This window comes from Mesoplodon densirostris, chromosome 10 (assembly GCF_025265405.1).
Source record: "Mesoplodon densirostris isolate mMesDen1 chromosome 10, mMesDen1 primary haplotype, whole genome shotgun sequence".
Taxonomy (NCBI): Eukaryota; Metazoa; Chordata; class Mammalia; order Artiodactyla; family Ziphiidae; genus Mesoplodon; species Mesoplodon densirostris.
In genome coordinates this window covers 50,753,883-50,774,722 of record NC_082670.1, presented here as the reverse complement: position 1 = coordinate 50,774,722, position 20,840 = coordinate 50,753,883, and positions in this window count along the sequence as shown.

The window sequence follows — 20,840 nt, the reverse complement described above, 5'->3', positions numbered from 1 at the left end:
TGCCATTTGCAGCCCCGTAGATGAGTCTAGAGGTAATCACGTGACTTGGAGTAAGTCAGAAAGTGAAAGACACATATCGTATCATATCACTTATAGCTGTTACCTAAAAATGGATACCAGGGCAGATATTTCCACGGAGAAGGGCAATCACACATTCATTAAACAAACTTATGGTTCACCAATGGAAAGGTGTGAGGATTGGTTTCATTACGATATCGGGGTTAACAGACATAATCAAACACAGGTGACATATATAATCACCAAAGACCTACGGAATACCAAGAGAAGACTACTCAACATTCTGTCCTAACGTACACGGGAAAAGGATCCCAGGAAGAACAGACATCTGTATATGTGTAAAAGAACCACATCTTCCACACCTACAACAAGCCAAACATTGTAATCAAACTTGCTGTAATAGAAAATAAAAAAAAATTAAAAACACGAACAAGAAGTAGTGAGACAAACTTGAGGGGCTTTCTCCTGGCACATTCCATTCTAAATTCCAATCTAGAACACGACCTCCATTGAGGCTCTGTTGCTCTAGTAACCAGATTAGGTAAGGGAGAACTGCTGCCACCTTGTGGCCGTTTCACGCAACAGCAGCTTTAATCCCAGCGCTAATGGTCAGTTGATATTCAAAATCATTGCAGGCCTGTAAATGACACCTGCCCTGAAAACAAATCCTGGGGTCACATATCGACCAAAAAATTCAAAGGACGTCCATATTTCAAAACGACCCTTTCAAAAGGCATATTTTACCCACATTAGTGTTCTGCTCCTTTTTCTTTCTTTCCATTTTTGTTAAAAAAACGGGAATGGAAAAAGGCATCCCTCAGAATGGGCGAAAATCGTTGCAAACGAATCAATGGACAAAGGTTTAATCTCCAATATATATATAAACAGCTCATGCAGCTTAATATTAAAAAAACAAACAACCCAATACAAAAATGGGCAGAAGATCTAAAGAGACGTTTCTTCAAAGAAGACACAGAGATGGCCAAGACGCACATGAAAAGCTGCTCAACAGCACTAAGTATTAGAGAAATGCAAATCAAAACTACAATGAGGTATCACCTCACACCTGTTAGAATCGGCATCCTCAGAAAATCTACAAACAACAAATTCTGGGGAGGGTGTGGACAAAAGGAGCCCTCTTCCACTATTGGTGGGGATGTAAATTGATACAGTCACTATGGAGAACAGTATGGAGTTTCCTTAAAAAAACTAGAAATAGAATTACCATCTGATCCAGCAATCCCACTTCTGGGCATATACCCAGAGAAAACCATAAATCAAAAAGGCACATTCACCACAATGTTCATTGCAGCACTATTTACAATAGCCAGGTAATGCAAGCAACCTAAATGCCCACAGACAGATGAATGGATAGAGATGTGGTACATATATAAAATGCAATATTACTCAGCCATAAAAAGGAATGAAACTGGGTCATTTGTAGAGACATCGATGGATCTAGAGACTGTCATACAGAATGAAGTCAGTCAGAAAGAGGAAAACAAATATTGTATATTAATGCATATATGTGGAACCTAAAAAATGGTACAGATGAACTGGTTTGCAGGGAAGAAATAGAGACACAGAGGTAGAGAACAAACGTATGGACACCAAGTGTGGGAAGCCATGGGGTGGTGGTGGTGGGATGAGTTGGGAGATTGGGATTGACCTGTATACATGTATATGCATAAAATACATAACTAATAATAACCTGCTGTATAAAAAAATAAATAAAATTAAATTTCAAAATTTTAAAAAATAAAATTTTAAAATAAAACAGAAAAAAGTTATTCCCTTCACACAGATGTATTTATAGGAATGAATTATTTCCATGCTGATATCTATAAATACATAAAAGAGGAATCAAATCTAACTTGAACCATAAAAGAAAAAAAAACCTGAACCCACCAGTTATACAGAGGGAAACCCTATCAGGGCACTTGCTCCAGCGGTAAACAATTCTGAAATTGGTCAGAGGTGGGGAATCACCTCGCATACAGCCAGCAACCCACCCCCCATGCAAGGAGCGTCCTCATTGCAAAGCTGGGGGACCGTGCTGAGGCATCTGTGAGGAAACGTGAGCTGAGCCCCAGGCCAGCTGCTGCTGAACTGTTCCCACCCTTCCCAGGTAAAACACCTGAATATGTACAAGGGCTTGAAAGCCTAGAGGAAGGGCCGTGGAGCCACACCAGCGACAGCACGCAGGCCCACTTGGTGCCTGCAGGGCAGCCAGGATGGTCCTGGCCCCGGGCGCTCTTCTGGAAGCTTTCTATTGCCCTGCCTGAGATACCCCTCCTGTCCCGGCCCCCACTGCTTTTTTCCTTCCTCACCTCTGTCCGGAGAGAAATTCCAGCGGAAGGCATGGGTGACACATCCTCTTCTTTAAAGGTGGCAGCCTGGCAACTCCTGCAGAAAGGCCAGCAGAGCCCCACTCACACCGGGCCACCAACAAAGCCTTGGCCCCTCACTCCCTCCCACCAGCACAGCCCCGAGACTGCTGACGGGGCAGAGAATATGGAGTCAGGCACAACTTCAGGGGCTATTGCTGCCTGGAGCGCTGTTTATATTGACCTCAACCAGGCACACCTGGGGAGGGCCGGCCGGCAGGGTAAGGCTGCCCAGGTCAGCTAATCCACAACCCTCAGGGAATCGCATTTTTGAAAATGGACCTCGCTAAGGCAGAATAGAAGCCAAGGAAAAAAAGGACACAATGCCATTTGCAGCCCCGTAGATGAGTCTAGAGGTAATCACGTGACTTGGAGTAAGTCAGAAAGTGAAAGACACATATCGTATCATATCACTTATAGCTGTTACCTAAAAATGGATACCAGGGCAGATATTTCCACGGAGAAGGGCAATCACAGATTCATTAAACAAACTTATGGTTCACCAATGGAAAGGTGTGAGGATTGGTTTCATTACGATATCGGGGTTAACAGACATAATCAAACACAGGTGACATATATAATCACCAAAGACCTACGGAATACCAAGAGAAGACTACTCAACATTCTGTCCTAACGTACACGGGAAATGGATCCCAGGAAGAACAGACATCTGTATATGTGTAAAAGAACCACATCTTGCACACCTACAACAAGCCAAACGTTGTCATCAAACTTGCTGTAATAAAAAATTAAAACTTAAATTAAAAACACGAACAAGAAGTAGTGAGACAAACTTGAGAGGCTTTCTCCTGGAACATTCCTTTCTAAATTCCAATCTAGAACACGACTTCTATTGAGGCTCTGTTGCCTTAGTAACTAGATTTGCGAAGGGAGAACTGCTGCCACCTTGTGGCCGTTTCACACAACAGCAGCTTTAATCCCAGCGCTAATGGTCAGTGGATATTCCAAATCATTGCAGGCCTGTAAATGACACCTGCCCTGAAAACAAATCCTGGGGTCATATATCGACCAAAAAGTTCAAAAGACGTCCATATTTCAAAACGACAGTTTCAAGAGGCATATTTCACGCACATTAGTGTTCTGCTGCTTTTGCTTTCTTTCTTTTTTGGTTAAAAAAAAACGGGAATGGAAAAAGGAAACCCTCAGAATGGGCGAAAACGTTCGCAAACGAATCAATGGACAAAGGTTTAATCTCCAATATATATAAACAGCTCACGCAGCTTAATATTAATAAAACAAACAACCCAATACAAAAATGGGCAGAAGATCTAAATAGACGTTTCTTCAAAGAAGTCACAGAGACTGCCAAGACGCACATGAAAAGCTGCTCAACACCACTAATTATTAGAGAAATGCAAATCAAAACGACAATGAGGTATCACCTCACACCTGTTAGAATCGGCGTCATCAGAAAATCTACAAACAACAAATTCTGGGGAGGGTGTGGACAAAAGGAACCCTCTTCCACTATTGGTGGGAAGGTAAATTGATACAGTCACTATGGAGAACAGTATGGAGTTTCCTTAAAGAAACTAGAAATAGAATTACCATAGGATCCAGCAATCCCACTTCTGGGCATATACCCAGAGAAAACCATAAATCAAAAAGGCACATTCACCACAATGTTCATTGCAGCACTATTTACAATAGCCAGGTAATGCAAGCAACCTAAATGCCCACAGACAGATGAATGGAGAGATGTGGTACATATATAAAATGCAATATTACTCAGCCGTAAAAAAGGAATGAAACTGGGTCATTTGTAGAGACATCGATGGATCTAGAGACTGTCATACCGAATGAAGTCAGTCAGAAAGAGGAAAACAAATATTGTATATTAATGCATATATGTGGAACCTAAAAAGTGGTACAGATGAACTGCTTTGCAGGGAAGAAATAGAGACACAGAGGTAGAGAACAAACGTATGGATACCAAGTGTGGGAAGCCATGGGGTGGTGGTGGTGGGATGAGTTGGGAGATTGGGATTGACCTGTATACATGTATATGCATAAAATACATAACTAATAATAACCTGCTGTATAAAAAAATAAATAAAATTAAATTTCAAAATTTTAAAAAATAAAATTTTAAAATAAAACAGAAAAAAGTTATTCCCTTCACACAGATGTATTTATAGGAATGAATTATTTCCATGCTGATATCTATAAATACATAAAAGAGGAATCAAATCTAACTTGAACCATAAAAGAAAAAAAAACCTGAACCCACCAGTTATACAGAGGGAAACCCTATCAGGGCACTTGCTCCAGCAGTAAACAATTCTGAAATTGGTCAGAGGTGGGGAATCACCTCCCATACAGCCAGCAACCCACCCCCCATGCAAGGAGCGTCCTCATTGCAAAGCTGGGGGACCGTGCTGAGGCATCTGTGAGTAAACGTGAGCTGAGCCCCAGGCCAGCTGCTGCTGAACTGTTCCCACCCTTCCCAGGTAAAACACCTGAATATGTACAAGGGCTTGAAAGCCTAGAGGAAGGGCCATGGAGCCACACCAGTGACAGCACGCAGGCCAACTTAGTGCCTGCAGGCCAGCCAGGATGGTCCTGGCCCCGGGCGCTGTTCTGGAAGCTTTCTATTGCCCTGCCTGAGATACCCCTACTGTCCCGGCCCCCACTTCTTTTTTCCTTCCTCACCTCTGTCCGGAGAGAAATTCCATCAGAAGGTATGGGTGACACATCCCCTTCTTTACAGGTGGCAGCCTGGCAACTCCTGCAGAAAGGCCAGCAGAGCCCCACTCACACCGGGCCACCAACAAAGCCTTGGCCCCTCACTCCCTCCCACCAGCACAGCCCCGAGACTGCTGACGGGGCAGAGAATATGGAGTCAGGCACAACTTCAGGGGCTATTGTTGCCTGGAGCGCTGTTTATATTGACCTCAACCAGGCACATCTGGGGAGGGCCGGCCGGCAGGGTAAAGCTGCCCCGGTCAGCTAATCCACAACCCTCAGGGAATCGCATTTTTGAAAATGGACCTCGCTAAGGGAGAATAGAAGCCAAGGAAAAAAAGGACACAATGCCATTTGCAGCCCCGTAGATGAGTCTAGAGGTAATCACGTGACTTGGAGTAAGTCAGAAAGTGAAAGACACATATCGTATCATATCACTTATAGGTGTTACCTAAAAATGGATACCAGGGAAGATATTTCCACGGAGAAGGGCAATCACAGATTCATTAAACAAACTTATGGTTCACCAATGGAAAGGTGTGAGGATTGGTTTCATTACGATATCGGGGTTAACAGACATAATCAAACACAGGTGACATATATAATCACCAAAGACCTACGGAATACCAAGAGAAGACTACTCAACATTCTGTCCTAACGTACATGGGAAAAGGATCCCAGGAAGAACAGACATCTGTATATGTGTAAAAGAACCACATCTTCCACACCTACAACAAGCCAAACATTGTAATCAAACTTGCTGTAATAGAAAATAAAAAAAAAAATTAAAAACACGAACAAGAAGTAGTGATACAAACTTGAGGGGCTTTCCCCTGGCACATTCCATTCTAAATTCCAATCTAGAACACGACCTCCATTGAGGCTCTGTTGCTCTAGTAACCAGATTAGGTAAGGGAGACCTGCTGCCACCTTGTGGCCGTTTCACGCAACAGCAGCTTTAATCCCAGCGCTAATGGTCAGTTGATATTCAAAATCATTGCAGGCCTGTAAATGACACCTGCCCTGAAAACAAATCCTGGGGTCACATATCGACCAAAAAATTCAAAGGACGTCCATATTTCAAAACGACCATTTCAAAAGGCATATTTTACCCACATTAGTGTTCTGCTTCTTTTTCTTTCTTTCCTTTTTTGTTAAAAAAACGGGAATGGAAAAAGGCATCCCTCAGAATGGGCGAAAATCGTTGCAAATGAATCAATGGACAAAGGTTTAATCTCCAATATATATATAAACAGCTCATGCAGCTTAATATTAAAAAAACAAACAACCCAATACAAAAATGGGCAGAAGATCTAAAGAGACGTTTCTTCAAAGAAGACACAGAGATGGCCAAGACGCACATGAAAAGCTGCTCAACAGCACTAAGTATTAGAGAAATGCAAATCAAAACTACAATGAGGTATCACCTCACACCTGTTAGAATCGGCATCCTCAGAAAATCTACAAACAACAAATTCTGGGGAGGGTGTGGACAAAAGGAGCCCTCTTCCACTATTGGTGGGGATGTAAATTGATACAGTCACTATGGAGAACAGTATGGAGTTTCCTTAAAAAAACTAGAAATAGAATTACCATCTGATCCAGCAATCCCACTTCTGGGCATATACCCAGAGAAAACCATAAATCAAAAAGGCACATTCACCACAATGTTCATTGTAGCACTATTTACAATAGCCAGGTAATGCAAGCAACCTAAATGCCCACAGACAGATGAATGGATAAAGATGTGGTACATATATAAAATGCAATATTACTCAGCCATAAAAAGGAATGAAACTGGGTCATTTGTAGAGACATCGATGGATCTAGAGACTGTCATACCGAATGAAGTCAGTCAGAAAGAGGAAAACAAATATTGTATATTAATGCATATATGTGGAACCTAAAAAATGGTACAGATGAACTGGTTTGCAGGGAAGAAATAGAGACACAGAGGTAGAGAACAAACGTATGGACACCAAGTGTGGGAAGCCATGGGGTGGTGGTGGTGGGATGAGTTGGGAGATTGGGATTGACCTGTATACATGTATATGCATAAAATACATAACTAATAATAACCTGCTGTATAAAAAAATAAATAAAATTAAATTTCAAAATTTTAAAAAATAAAATTTTAAAATAAAACAGAAAAAAGTTATTCCCTTCACACAGATGTATTTATAGGAATGAATTATTTCCATGCTGATATCTATAAATACATAAAAGAGGAATCAAATCTAACTTGAACCATAAAAGAAAAAAAAACCTGAACCCACCAGTTATACAGAGGGAAACCCTATCAGGGCACTTGCTCCAGCGATAAACAATTCTGAAATTGGTCAGAGGTGGGGAATCACCTCCCATACAGCCAGCAACCTAACCCCCATGCAAGGAGCATCCTCATTGCAAAGCTGGGGGACCGTGCTGAGGCATCTGTGAGTAAACGTGAGCTGAGCCCCAGGCCAGCTGCTGCTGAACTGTTCCCACCCTTCCCAGGTAAAACACCTGAATATGTACAAGGGCTTGAAAGCCTAGAGGAAGGGCCGTGGAGCCACACCAGCGACAGCACGCAGGCCAACTTGGTGCCTGCAGGCCAGCCAGGATGGTCCTGGCCCCGGGCGCTCTTCTGGAAGCTTTCTATTGCCCTGCCTGAGATAGCCCTCCTGTCCCGGCCCCCACTGCTTTTTTCCTTCCTCACCTCTGTCCGGAGAGAAATTCCAGCGGAAGGTATGGGTGACACATCCTCTTCTTTACAGGTGGCAGCCTGGCAACTCCTGCAGAAAGGCCAGCAGAGCCCCACTCACACCGGGCCACCAACAAAGCCTTGGCCCCTCACTCCCTCCCACCAGCACAGCCCCGAGACTGCTGACGGGGCAGAGAATATGGAGTCAGGCACAACTTCAGGGGCTATTGCTGCCTGGAGCGCTGTTTATATTGACCTCAACCAGGCACACCTGGGGAGGGCCGGCCGGCAGGGTAAGGCTGCCCAGGTCAGCTAATCCACAACCCTCAGGGAATCGCATTGTTGAAAATGGACCTCGCTAAGGCAGAATAGAAGCCAAGGAAAAAAAGGACACAATGCCATTTGCAGCCCCGTAGATGAGTCTAGAGGTAATCACGTGACTTGGAGTAAGTCAGAAAGTGAAAGACACATATCGTATCATATCACTTATAGGTGTTACCTAAAAATGGATACCAGGGAAGATATTTCCACGGAGAAGGGCAATCACAGATTCATTAAACAAACTTATGGTTCACCAATGGAAAGGTGTGAGGATTGGTTTCATTACGATATCGAGGTTAACAGACATAATCAAACACAGGTGACATATATAATCACCAAAGACCTACGGAATACCAAGAGAAGACTACTCAACATTCTGTCCTAACGTACATGGGAAAAGGATCCCAGGAAGAACAGACATCTGTATATGTGTAAAAGAACCACATCTTCCACACCTACAACAAGCCAAACATTGTAATCAAACTTGCTGTAATAGAAAATAAAAAAAAAATTAAAAACACGAACAAGAAGTAGTGATACAAACTTGAGGGGCTTTCCCCTGGCACATTCCATTCTAAATTCCAATCTAGAACACGACCTCCATTGAGGCTCTGTTGCTCTAGTAACCAGATTAGGTAAGGGAGACCTGCTGCCACCTTGTGGCCGTTTCACGCAACAGCAGCTTTAATCCCAGCGCTAATGGTCAGTTGATATTCAAAATCATTGCAGGCCTGTAAATGACACCTGTGCCCTGAAAAGAAATCCTGGGGTCACATATCGACCAAAAAATTCAAAGGACGTCCATATTTCAAAACGACATTTCAAAAGGCATATTTTACCCACATTAGTGTTCTGCTTCTTTTTCTTTCTTTCCTTTTTTGTTAAAAAAACGGGAATGGAAAAAGGCATCCCTCAGAATGGGCGAAAATCGTTGCAAATGAATCAATGTACAAAGGTTTAATCTCCAATATATATAAAACAGCTCATGCAGCTTAATATTAAAAAAACAAACAACCCAATACAAAAATGGGCAGAAGATCTAAAGAGACGTTTCTTCAAAGAAGACACAGAGATGGCCAAGACGCACATGAAAAGCTGCTCAACAGCACTAAGTATTAGAGAAATGCAAATCAAAACTACAATGAGGTATCACCTCACACCTGTTAGAATCGGCATCCTCAGAAAATCTACAAACAACAAATTCTGGGGAGGGTGTGGACAAAAGGAGCCCTCTTCCACTATTGGTGGGGATGTAAATTGATACAGTCACTATGGAGAACAGTATGGAGTTTCCTTAAAAAAACTAGAAATAGAATTACCATCTGATCCAGCAATCCCACTTCTGGGCATATACCCAGAGAAAACCATAAATCAAAAAGGCACATTCACCACAATGTTCATTGTAGCACTATTTACAATAGCCAGGTAATGCAAGCAACCTAAATGCCCACAGACAGATGAATGGATAAAGATGTGGTACATATATAAAATGCAATATTACTCAGCCATAAAAAGGAATGAAACTGGGTCATTTGTAGAGACATCGATGGATCTAGAGACTGTCATACAGAATGAAGTCAGTCAGAAAGAGGAAAACAAATATTGTATATTAATGCATATATGTGGAACCTAAAAAATGGTACAGATGAACTGGTTTGCAGGGAAGAAATAGAGACACAGAGGTAGAGAACAAACGTATGGACACCAAGTGTGGGAAGCCATGGGGTGGTGGTGGTGGGATGAGTTGGGAGATTGGGATTGACCTGTATACATGTATATGCATAAAATACATAACTAATAATAACCTGCTGTATAAAAAAATAAATAAAATTAAATTTCAAAATTTTAAAAAATAAAATTTTAAAATAAAACAGAAAAAAGTTATTCACTTCACACAGATGTATTTATAGGAATGAATTATTTCCATGCTGATATCTATAAATACATAAAAGAGGAATCAAATCTAACTTGAACCATAAAAGAAAAAAAAACCTGAACCCACCAGTTATACAGAGGGAAACCCTATCAGGGCACTTGCTCCAGCAATAAACAATTCTGAAATTGGTCAGAGGTGGGGAATCCCCTCCCATACAGCCAGCAACCTAACCCCCATGCAAGGAGCATCCTCATTGCAAAGCTGGGGGACCGTGCTGAGGCATCTGTGAGTAAACGTGAGCTGAGCCCCAGGCCAGCTGCTGCTGAACTGTTCCCACCCTTCCCAGGTAAAACACCTGAATATGTACAAGGGCTTGAAAGCCTAGAGGAAGGGCCGTGGAGCCACACCAGCGACAGCACGCAGGCCAACTTGGTGCCTGCAGGCCAGCCAGGATGGTCCTGGCCCCGGGCGCTCTTCTGGAAGCTTTCTATTGCCCTGCCTGAGATAGCCCTCCTGTCCCGGCCCCCACTGCTTTTTTCCTTCCTCACCTCTGTCCGGAGAGAAATTCCAGTGGAAGGTATGGGTGACACATCCTCTTCTTTACAGGTGGCAGCCTGGCAACTCCTGCAGAAAGGCCAGCAGAGCCCCACTCACACCGGGCCACCAACAAAGCCTTGGCCCCTCACTCCCTCCCACCAGCACAGCCCCGAGACTGCTGACGGGGCAGAGAATATGGAGTCAGGCACAACTTCAGGGGCTATTGCTGCCTGGAGCGCTGTTTATATTGACCTCAACCAGGCACACCTGGGGAGGGCCGGCCGGCAGGGTAAGGCTGCCCAGGTCAGCTAATCCACAACCCTCAGGGAATCGCATTGTTGAAAATGGACCTCGCTAAGGCAGAATAGAAGCCAAGGAAAAAAAGGACACAATGCCATCTGCAGCCCTGTAGATGAGTCTAGAGGTAATCACGTGACTTGGAGTAAGTCAGAAAGTGAAAGACACATATCGTATCATATCACTTATAGGTGTTACCTAAAAATGGATACCAGGGCAGTTATTTCCACGGAGAAGGGCAATCACAGATTCATTAAACAAACTTATGGTTCACCAATGGAAAGGTGTGAGGATTGGTTTCATTACGATATCGAGGTTAACAGACATAATCAAACACAGGTGACATATATAATCACCAAAGACCTACGGAATACCAAGAGAAGACTACTCAACATTCTGTCCTAACGTACATGGGAAAAGGATCCCAGGAAGAACAGACATCTGTATATGTGTAAAAGAACCACATCTTCCACACCTACAACAAGCCAAACATTGTAATCAAACTTGCTGTAATAGAAAATAAAAAAAAAAATTAAAAACACGAACAAGAAGTAGTGAGACAAACTTGAGGGGCTTTCCCCTGGCACATTCCATTCTAAATTCCAATCTAGAACACGACCTCCATTGAGGCTCTGTTGCTCTAGTAACCAGATTAGGTAAGGGAGAACTGCTGCCACCTTGTGGCCGTTTCACGCAACAGCAGCTTTAATCCCAGCGCTAATGGTCAGTTGATATTCAAAATCATTGCAGGCCTGTAAATGACACCTGCCCTGAAAAGAAATCCTGGGGTCACATATCGACCAAAAAATTCAAAGGACGTCCATATTTCAAAACGACCATTTCAAAAGGCATATTTTACCCACATTAGTGTTCTGCTTCTTTTTCTTTCTTTCCTTTTTTGTTAAAAAAACGGGAATGGAAAAAGGCATCCCTCAGAATGGGCGAAAATCGTTGCAAATGAATCAATGGACAAAGGTTTAATCTCCAATATATATATAAACAGCTCATGCAGCTTAATATTAAAAAAACAAACAACCCAATACAAAAATGGGCAGAAGATCTAAAGAGACGTTTCTTCAAAGAAGACACAGAGATGGCCAAGACGCACATGATAAGCTGCTCAACAGCACTAAGTATTAGAGAAATGCAAATCAAAACTACAATGAGGTATCACCTCACACCTGTTAGAATCGGCATCCTCAGAAAATCTACAAACAACAAATTCTGGGGAGGGTGTGGACAAAAGGAGCCCTCTTCCACTATTGGTGGGGATGTAAATTGATACAGTCACTATGGAGAACAGTATGGAGTTTCCTTAAAAAAACTAGAAATAGAATTACCATCTGATCCAGCAATCCCACTTCTGGGCATATACCCAGAGAAAACCATAAATCAAAAAGGCACATTCACCACAATGTTCATTGTAGCACTATTTACAATAGCCAGGTAATGCAAGCAACCTAAATGCCCACAGACAGATGAATGGATAAAGATGTGGTACATATATAAAATGCAATATTACTCAGCCATAAAAAGGAATGAAACTGGGTCATTTGTAGAGACATCGATGGATCTAGAGACTGTCATACAGAATGAAGTCAGTCAGAAAGAGGAAAACAAATATTGTATATTAATGCATATATGTGGAACCTAAAAAATGGTACAGATGAACTGGTTTGCAGGGAAGAAATAGAGACACAGAGGTAGAGAACAAACGTATGGACACCAAGTGTGGGAAGCCATGGGGTGGTGGTGGTGGGATGAGTTGGGAGATTGGGATTGACCTGTATACATGTATATGCATAAAATACATAACTAATAATAACCTGCTGTATAAAAAAATAAATAAAATTAAATTTCAAAATTTTAAAAAATAAAATTTTAAAATAAAACAGAAAAAAGTTATTCCCTTCACACAGATGTATTTATAGGAATGAATTATTTCCATGCTGATATCTATAAATACATAAAAGAGGAATCAAATCTAACTTGAACCATAAAAGAAAAAAAAACCTGAACCCACCAGTTATACAGAGGGAAACCCTATCAGGGCACTTGCTCCAGCGATAAACAATTCTGAAATTGGTCAGAGGTGGGGAATCACCTCCCATACAGCCAGCAACCTAACCCCCATGCAAGGAGCATCCTCATTGCAAAGCTGGGGGACCGTGCTGAGGCATCTGTGAGTAAACGTGAGCTGAGCCCCAGGCCAGCTGCTGCTGAACTGTTCCCACCCTTCCCAGGTAAAACACCTGAATATGTACAAGGGCTTGAAAGCCTAGAGGAAGGGCCGTGGAGCCACACCAGCGACAGCACGCAGGCCAACTTGGTGCCTGCAGGCCAGCCAGGATGGTCCTGGCCCCGGGCGCTCTTCTGGAAGCTTTCTATTGCCCTGCCTGAGATAGCCCTCCTGTCCCGGCCCCCACTGCTTTTTTCCTTCCTCACCTCTGTCCGGAGAGAAATTCCAGCGGAAGGTATGGGTGACACATCCTCTTCTTTACAGGTGGCAGCCTGGCAACTCCTGCAGAAAGGCCAGCAGAGCCCCACTCACACCGGGCCACCAACAAAGCCTTGGCCCCTCACTCCCTCCCACCAGCACAGCCCCGAGACTGCTGACGGGGCAGAGAATATGGAGTCAGGCACAACTTCAGGGGCTATTGCTGCCTGGAGCGCTGTTTATATTGACCTCAACCAGGCACACCTGGGGAGGGCCGGCCGGCAGGGTAAGGCTGCCCAGGTCAGCTAATCCACAACCCTCAGGGAATCGCATTGTTGAAAATGGACCTCGCTAAGGCAGAATAGAAGCCAAGGAAAAAAAGGACACAATGCCATTTGCAGCCCCGTAGATGAGTCTAGAGGTAATCACGTGACTTGGAGTAAGTCAGAAAGTGAAAGACACATATCGTATCATATCACTTATAGGTGTTACCTAAAAATGGATACCAGGGCAGTTATTTCCACGGAGAAGGGCAATCACAGATTCATTAAACAAACTTATGGTTCACCAATGGAAAGGTGTGAGGATTGGTTTCATTACGATATCGAGGTTAACAGACATAATCAAACACAGGTGACATATATAATCACCAAAGACCTACGGAATACCAAGAGAAGACTACTCAACATTCTGTCCTAACGTACATGGGAAAAGGATCCCAGGAAGAACAGACATCTGTATATGTGTAAAAGAACCACATCTTCCACACCTACAACAAGCCAAACATTGTAATCAAACTTGCTGTAATAGAAAATAAAAAAAAAAATTAAAAACACGAACAAGAAGTAGTGAGACAAACTTGAGGGGCTTTCCCCTGGCACATTCCATTCTAAATTCCAATCTAGAACACGACCTCCATTGAGGCTCTGTTGCTCTAGTAACCAGATTAGGTAAGGGAGAACTGCTGCCACCTTGTGGCCGTTTCACGCAACAGCAGCTTTAATCCCAGCGCTAATGGTCAGTTGATATTCAAAATCATTGCAGGCCTGTAAATGACACCTGCCCTGAAAAGAAATCCTGGGGTCACATATCGACCAAAAAATTCAAAGGACGTCCATATTTCAAAACGACCATTTCAAAAGGCATATTTTACCCACATTAGTGTTCTGCTTCTTTTTCTTTCTTTCCTTTTTTGTTAAAAAAACGGGAATGGAAAAAGGCATCCCTCAGAATGGGCGAAAATCGTTGCAAATGAATCAATGGACAAAGGTTTAATCTCCAATATATATATAAACAGCTCATGCAGCTTAATATTAAAAAAACAAACAACCCAATACAAAAATGGGCAGAAGATCTAAAGAGACGTTTCTTCAAAGAAGACACAGAGATGGCCAAGACGCACATGAAAAGCTGCTCAACAGCACTAAGTATTAGAGAAATGCAAATCAAAACTACAATGAGGTATCACCTCACACCTGTTAGAATCGGCATCCTCAGAAAATCTACAAACAACAAATTCTGGGGAGGGTGTGGACAAAAGGAGCCCTCTTCCACTATTGGTGGGGATGTAAATTGATACAGTCACTATGGAGAACAGTATGGAGTTTCCTTAAAAAAACTAGAAATAGAATTACCATCTGATCCAGCAATCCCACTTCTGGGCATATACCCAGAGAAAACCATAAATCAAAAAGGCACATTCACCACAATGTTCATTGTAGCACTATTTACAATAGCCAGGTAATGCAAGCAACCTAAATGCCCACAGACAGATGAATGGATAAAGATGTGGTACATATATAAAATGCAATATTACTCAGCCATAAAAAGGAATGAAACTGGGTCATTTGTAGAGACATCGATGGATCTAGAGACTGTCATACAGAATGAAGTCAGTCAGAAAGAGGAAAACAAATATTGTATATTAATGCATATATGTGGAACCTAAAAAATGGTACAGATGAACTGGTTTGCAGGGAAGAAATAGAGACACAGAGGTAGAGAACAAACGTATGGACACCAAGTGTGGGAAGCCATGGGGTGGTGGTGGTGGGATGAGTTGGGAGATTGGGATTGACCTGTATACATGTATATGCATAAAATACATAACTAATAATAACCTGCTGTATAAAAAAATAAATAAAATTAAATTTCAAAATTTTAAAAAATAAAATTTTAAAATAAAACAGAAAAAAGTTATTCCCTTCACACAGATGTATTTATAGGAATGAATTATTTCCATGCTGATATCTATAAATACATAAAAGAGGAATCAAATCTAACTTGAACCATAAAAGAAAAAAAAACCTGAACCCACCAGTTATACAGAGGGAAACCCTATCAGGGCACTTGCTCCAGCGATAAACAATTCTGAAATTGGTCAGAGGTGGGGAATCACCTCCCATACAGCCAGCAACCTAACCCCCATGCAAGGAGCATCCTCATTGCAAAGCTGGGGGACCGTGCTGAGGCATCTGTGAGTAAACGTGAGCTGAGCCCCAGGCCAGCTGCTGCTGAACTGTTCCCACCCTTCCCAGGTAAAACACCTGAATATGTACAAGGGCTTGAAAGCCTAGAGGAAGGGCCGTGGAGCCACACCAGCGACAGCACGCAGGCCAACTTGGTGCCTGCAGGCCAGCCAGGATGGTCCTGGCCCCGGGCGCTCTTCTGGAAGCTTTCTATTGCCCTGCCTGAGATAGCCCTCCTGTCCCGGCCCCCACTGCTTTTTTCCTTCCTCACCTCTGTCCGGAGAGAAATTCCAGCGGAAGGTATGGGTGACACATCCTCTTCTTTACAGGTGGCAGCCTGGCAACTCCTGCAGAAAGGCCAGCAGAGCCCCACTCACACCGGGCCACCAACAAAGCCTTGGCCCCTCACTCCCTCCCACCAGCACAGCCCCGAGACTGCTGACGGGGCAGAGAATATGGAGTCAGGCACAACTTCAGGGGCTATTGCTGCCTGGAGCGCTGTTTATATTGACCTCAACCAGGCACACCTGGGGAGGGCCGGCCGGCAGGGTAAGGCTGCCCAGGTAAGCTAATCCACAACCCTCAGGGAATCGCATTTTTGAAAATGGACCTCGCTAAGGCAGAATAGAAGCCAAGGAAAAAAAGGACACAATGCCATTTGCAGCCCCGTAGATGAGTCTAGAGGTAATCACGTGACTTGGAGTAAGTCAGAAAGTGAAAGACACATATTGTATCATATCACTTATAGGTGTTACCTAAAAATGGATACCAGGGCAGTTATTTCCACGGAGAAGGGCAATCACAGATTCATTAAACAAACTTATGGTTCACCAATGGAAAGGTGTGAGGATTGGTTTCATTACGATATCGAGGTTAACAGACATAATCAAACACAGGTGACATATATAATCACCAAAGACCTACGGAATACCAAGAGAAGACTACTCAACATTCTGTCCTAACGTACATGGGAAAAGGATCCCAGGAAGAACAGACATCTGTATATGTGTAAAAGAACCACATCTTCCACACCTACAACAAGCCAAACATTGTAATCAAACTTGCTGTAATAGAAAATAAAAAAAAAAAATTAAAAACACGAACAAGAAGTAGTGAGACAAACTTGAGGGGCTTTCCCCTGGCACATTCCATTCTAAATTCCAATCTAGAACACGACCTCCATTGAGGCTCTGTTGCTCTAGTAACCAGATTAGGTAAGGGAGAACTGCTGCCACCTTGTGGCCGTTTCACGCAACAGCAGCTTTAATCCCAGCGCTAATGGTCAGTTGATATTCAAAATCATTGCAGGCCTGTAAATGACACCTGCCCTGAAAACAAATCCTGGGGTCACATATCGACCAAAAAATTCAAAGGACGTCCATATTTCAAAACGACCATTTCAAAAGGCATATTTTACCCACATTAGTGTTCTGCTTCTTTTTCTTTCTTTCCTTTTTTGTTAAAAAAACGGGAATGGAAAAAGGCATCCCTCAGAATGGGCGAAAATCGTTGCAAATGAATCAATGGACAAAGGTTTAATCTCCAATATATATATAAACAGCTCATGCAGCTTAATATTAAAAAAACAAACAACCCAATACAAAAATGGGCAGAAGATCTAAAGAGACGTTTCTTCAAAGAAGACACAGAGATGGCCAAGACGCACATGAAAAGCTGCTCAACAGCACTAAGTATTAGAGAAATGCAAATCAAAACTACAATGAGGTATCACCTCACACCTGTTAGAATCGGCATCCTCAGAAAATCTACAAACAACAAATTCTGGGGAGGGTGTGGACAAAAGGAGCCCTCTTCCACTATTGGTGGGGATGTAAATTGATACAGTCACTATGGAGAACAGTATGGAGTTTCCTTAAAAAAACTAGAAATAGAATTACCATCTGATCCAGCAATCCCACTTCTGGGCATATACCCAGAGAAAACCATAAATCAAAAAGGCACATTCACCACAATGTTCATTGTAGCACTATTTACAATAGCCAGGTAATGCAAGCAACCTAAATGCCCACAGACAGATGAATGGATAAAGATGTGGTACATATATAAAATGCAATATTACTCAGCCATAAAAAGGAATGAAACTGGGTCATTTGTAGAGACATCGATGGATCTAGAGACTGTCATACAGAATGAAGTCAGTCAGAAAGAGGAAAACAAATATTGTATATTAATGCATATATGTGGAACCTAAAAAATGGTACAGATGAACTGGTTTGCAGGGAAGAAATAGAGACACAGAGGTAGAGAACAAACGTATGGACACCAAGTGTGGGAAGCCATGGGGTGGTGGTGGTGGGATGAGTTGGGAGATTGGGATTGACCTGTATACATGTATATGCATAAAATACATAACTAATAATAACCTGCTGTATAAAAAAATAAATTAAATTAAATTTCAAAATTTTAAAAAATAAAATTTTAAAATAAAACAGAAAAAAGTTATTCCCTTCACACAGATGTATTTATAGGAATGAATTATTTCCATGCTGATATCTATAAATACATAAAAGAGGAATCAAATCTAACTTGAACCATAAAAGAAAAAAAAACCTGAACCCACCAGTTATACAGAGGGAAACCCTATCAGGGCACTTGCTCCAGCGATAAACAATTCTGAAATTGGTCAGAGGTGGGGAATCACCTCCCATACAGCCAGCAACCTAACCCCCATGCAAGGAGCATCCTCATTGCAAAGCTGGGGGACCGTGCTGAGGCATCTGTGAGTAAACGTGAGCTGAGCCCCAGGCCAGCTGCTGCTGAACTGTTCCCACCCTTCCCAGGTAAAACACCTGAATATGTACAAGGGCTTGAAAGCCTAGAGGAAAGGCCCTGGAGCCACACCAGCGACAGCACGCAGGCCAACTTGGTGCCTGCAGGCCAGCCAGGATGGTCCTGGCCCCGGGCGCTCTTCTGGAAGCTTTCTATTGCCCTGCCTGAGATAGCCCTCCTGTCCCGGCCCCCACTGCTTTTTTCCTTCCTCACCTCTGTCCGGAGAGAAATTCCAGCGGAAGGTATGGGTGACACATCCTCTTCTTTACAGGTGGCAGCCTGGCAACTCCTGCAGAAAGGCCAGCAGAGCCCCACTCACACCGGGCCACCAACAAAGCCTTGGCCCCTCACTCCCTCCCACCAGCACAGCCCCGAGACTGCTGACGGGGCAGAGAATATGGAGTCAGGCACAATTTCAGGGGCTATTGCTGCCTGGAGCGCTGTTTATATTGACCTCAACCAGGCACACCTGGGGAGGGCCGGCCGGCAGGGTAAGGCTGCCCAGGTCAGCTAATCCACAACCCTCAGGGAATCGCATTTTTGAAAATGGACCTCGCTAAGGCAGAATAGAAGCCAAGGAAAAAAAGGACACAATGCCATTTGCAGCCCCGTAGATGAGTCTAGAGGTAATCACGTGACTTGGAGTAAGTCAGAAAGTGAAAGACACATATTGTATCATATCACTTATAGGTGTTACCTAAAAATGGATACCAGGGCCGTTATTTCCACGGAGAAGGGCAATCACAGATTCATTAAACAAACTTATGGTTCACCAATGGAAAGGTGTGAGGATTGGTTTCATTACGATATCGGGGTTAACAGACATAATCAAACACAGGTGACATATATAATCACCAAAGACCTACGGAATACCAAGAGAAGACTACTCAACATTCTGTCCTAACGTACATGGGAAAAGGATCCCAGGAAGAACAGACATCTGTATATGTGTAAAAGAACCACATCTTCCACACCTACAACAAGCCAAACATTGTAATCAAACTTGCTGTAATAGAAAATAAAAAAAAATTAAAAACACGAACAAGAAGTAGTGATACAAACTTGAGGGGCTTTCTCCTGGCACATTCCATTCTAAATTCCAATCTAGAACACGACCTCCATTGAGGCTCTGTTGCTCTAGTAACCAGATTAGGTAAGGGAGAACTGCTGCCACCTTGTGGCCGTTTCACGCAACAGCAGCTTTAATCCCAGCGCTAATGGTCAGTTGATATTCAAAATCATTGCAGGCCTGTAAATGACACCTGCCCTGAAAAGAAATCCTGGGGTCACATATCGACCAAAAAATTCAAAGGACGTAAATATTTCAAAACGACCATTTCAAAAGGCATATTTTACCCACATTAGTGTTCTGCTTCTTTTTCTTTCTTTCCTTTTTTGTTAAAAAAACGGGAATGGAAAAAGGCATCCCTCAGAATGGGCGAAAATCGTTGCAAACGAATCAATGGACAAAGGTTTAATCTCCAAAATATATATAAACAGCTCATGCAGCTTAATATTAAAAAAAACAAACAACCCAATACAAAAATGGGCAGAAGATCTAAAGAGACGTTTCTTCAAAGAAGACACAGAGATGGCCAAGACGCACATGAAAAGCTGCTCAACAGCACTAAGTATTAGAGAAATGCAAATCAAAACTACAATGAGGTATCACCTCACACCTGTTAGAATCGGCATCCTCAGAAAATCTACAAACAACAAATTCTGGGGAGGGTGTGGACAAAAGGAGCCCTCTTCCACTATTGGTGGGGATGTAAATTGATACAGTCACTATGGAGAACTGTATGGAGTTTCCTTAAAAAAACTAGAAATAGAATTACCATCTGATCCAGCAATCCCACTTCTGGGCATATACCCAGAGAAAACCATAAATCAAAAAGGCACATTCACCACAATGTTCATTGCAGCACTATTTACAATAGCCAGGTAATGCAAGCAACCTAAATGCCCACAGACAGATGAATGGATAAAGATGTGGTACATATATAAAAGGCAATATTACTCAGCCATAAAAAGGAATGAAATTGGGTCATTTGTAGAGACATCGATGGATCTAGAGACTGTCATACAGAATGAAGTCAGTCAGAAAGAGGAAAACAAATATTGTATATTAATGCATATATGTGGAACCTAAAAAATGGTAAAGATGAACTGGTTTGCAGGGAAGAAATAGAGACACAGAGGTAGAGAACAAACGTATGGACACCAAGTGTGGGAAGCCGTGGGGTGGTGGTGGTGGGATGAGTTGGGAGATTGGGATTGACCTGTATACATGTATATGCATAAAATACATAACTAATAA